We start from the raw sequence: 2,822 nt of genomic DNA, 5'->3' as shown, positions 1-2,822 counted from the left end.
TACGTGGGCCTTACAGTAATTCATTCAGAAGTTAATTGTTTTTTTAATTAGTTCAATGTCTGTTTCGATTGCTCGTCCAAGTAATGTCCGCGTCTTCGAATAATCCAGCTCAAGGGCTACAGAATTACATTATGAGCAACAGGTGATTTTTTCAAATGCAGGAAAACTTACAAGATGATCAGCCCGTATAGTAAATTAATTATTGATACCTAGCTTACCAGTAATTGTTACCTGGCTTACCGTTCTTTTAAAAGCGAGCAGCTTTCTTTGCCCCTTGTGCTCGTTTTCGTGCTTGGTCGGTGGTCGATGGTCGGACTCCGCCAGGAATACGCTCGTTCGTTCGTTCGCTGGCTACTTTGTTCGTTCGCTTGCTAGTTCGTTCCTTCGTTCGTTCGTACTATTCACTTACATAAACAATAACCATCGGTGTTCTCTGGTCCATCTCTTTTCTTTTTCTTTTTTTTTCAGGAGGTATGCAGGTTTGGAGCTTCACTTGAAGCAAACAAAAATTACAAGTTGGAGACGTTATGTATAGACACTCCTTTAAACCATTACAAGTATCCTGCCTTGTCTCGCAGTTTGTTCTGAATCACGAAAACTTCACAGCATCGTGCAATGCTTATAACTGGCGCAAGTATCGGAAGTATCCGAAGAAGCAGCAGAAGCAGAGCGATACGCAAGCCACTGGGATGCCCAGGGCGAGCCAAATGGCCTGCGTCACGCCATCCCAGCATGACGCCTGGATAGCTTATATGACCGTTCTATACTAATTGCACAAGATTTCCAATACTCACAGAGCCAACAGTAGTTCTTTTTTACCGGAAAGCATGTGTAGTACGTGTTTTGCGAGTCCGACAGAGGTGGTCTGTCTTCTCGACGACCTCCTCCTCAAGATTGCCGCGCGACTGGCCGCTCGAGGCACTTTGCGTCTATTCGCGGCTTACTTTCACGCTCGGAATTAAGAGCACTTTTATGTAGCGCGTATTGAGCAACAGAAAGCTGTGTCGACAGTTTTTCATGTTGCTCTACGATTTTGTCATTGACGTTTTTAATCTAATTACAATATTTGATAATGGGATTGTATAATTAAGACTAATTATGTAGTTAGATGGAATGCAAAAAAAAAAAAAAGACATAATCTGAGTATTTCCAAGCGACGGGAAACAACATTACCGTGGTTCTGTCCCAGCTACGTGGCATCTGTATATATTTAAATCTTGGTGCATGATAGTTGGGGCACCCTGCATAGCCAAGAACGTCCAGGCTAAAAACTTCCATTGAAGTGATTTGCATTATACTGTAGTGTCCTAACACGTGCTTGTAGAAGTGCCAGTTGGTTACGTTCAATACATCTGAAATATAAAGATATTCAATAACCAATTACGTTACGTCAGCAAATATATATGCAAGAAGATCAAGCACTTCTGTTTTTTCGACACACAGGAGTTGTTAATGTAGCGCATCTCGGCGCTTGTTACGCAGAGATTCATATTTCAACACCGAGCTTCTGATTGATGTACTATCCAAACCGTCACTCGATTTTGTTCATTTACGCAGAGTCCAAATATTCCAATACGAACAAAAGCAGCATTCTCTGCTGTGCTGTCACTCCGTTTGAATGCAAAGAGAACACAAAAAATATTACTCCGTCGAGCCGGATTCGAACCAGCGACCTATGGATGTCCATAGTGCTAAACCTCTACAGTCCACCGCTCTACCAACTGAGCTATCGACGGCGACGAATTCTAGCGTTTAACTTTCCTTCTTTACCTCAGGAGCTACGTTTTTTTTCTATCTTTTTTTTTTTTATCGCACGAGCGGACGCAGCCGCTGCCGGCAGGTCTACCGCGGCAGCGAACACAACGGCCTCGAGCAGGCTCCCGCCATGTTTACGCCTTTGTTATTGTACTTCTTTGTTTTGTTATGTCTTTCTTTATTTCTTTTTTTAAAGTGTATTATATTCAGTACATTTCCATTGTTCGGTATACGTGCCTCCACAGCGTCATGACGGCACAAAGAATGTTGCCTCCAGTAGCCCTTAAAGCTACTCTTAGTCTCATGAATGATGAGAGATCACAGTGCAGCCGCTTCGAGGCAATTTGCGGACGTCGTTCCTACGATTATAATAGGCTATGACGTCGCAGTCTGCGCTCTGCATTTCCCGCTGCACGACGGTATCGATCTTCGTTAGCCTTTAAAGGGACACTAAAGGTTAATATTAAGTCAACGTGGACTGCTCAAATACCATCCCAGATACCTCGAAACGCTTGTTTCGTGCGAAGAAGAGACTTATTTTAAGAGATAATGCGTTCTGAAGCGTCCGCGTACCCCTAGCGCAGTTCAAATCGCTCGCCCTCCGATCGAGGAGTGGTGACGTCATGGTCTCATAGTGACGTCGCGCCGTCGGTGAGTAAAACGGCGCCCGCAGACGGCGCTACGCCTTCCCTGCGCGAAACGCAAACGCGCGGCCAGAAACAGAGCCAAGACAGAGCCGACAGCAGCGCAAAAGCGGAATTGTACAATTGACGGACACAAGGAAGAACATTTTTTCGCTCGATTATCTGGTACTATATACTCTGATACACCGTCCCGTCGCGTCGGGCTTTCAGAAAAGCTCCTGTTTCAATGCACTGGCATTTTACAGAGTGCACGGTCCGTGCCGTGACTCCCCTTACGTATACGAATTCATCCCCGTCTCTCTCACTGCCTCATCTGCCGCACAGTCGAGAGATGTTGTGCCATGTCGCACGCCTAAAACTTCACCACTCTTCCGTTGTCACTGATATTTAGACGTGCCGGGGAAAATGCTAGGCGCATTACGG

At 45.2% G+C, this 2,822-nt stretch overlaps 1 non-coding gene across 1 annotated transcript; it reads right to left on the bottom strand.

Annotated features, from left to right (window-relative positions):
- Positions 1-1,645: 1,645 nt before the first annotated feature.
- Positions 1,646-1,736, bottom strand: TRNAY-GUA (transfer RNA tyrosine (anticodon GUA)). The gene is given in 2 exon segments: positions 1,646-1,681; positions 1,700-1,736. It is a non-coding gene; the product is annotated as a tRNA-Tyr (tRNA).
- Positions 1,737-2,822: the final 1,086 nt, after the last annotated feature.

Source organism: Dermacentor andersoni, chromosome 3 (genome assembly GCF_023375885.2).
Source record: "Dermacentor andersoni chromosome 3, qqDerAnde1_hic_scaffold, whole genome shotgun sequence".
NCBI lineage: Eukaryota > Metazoa > Arthropoda > Arachnida > Ixodida > Ixodidae > Dermacentor > Dermacentor andersoni.
Note: the sequence above shows the minus strand (reverse complement) of the source record. Positions and strands in the feature narration are given on the sequence as shown.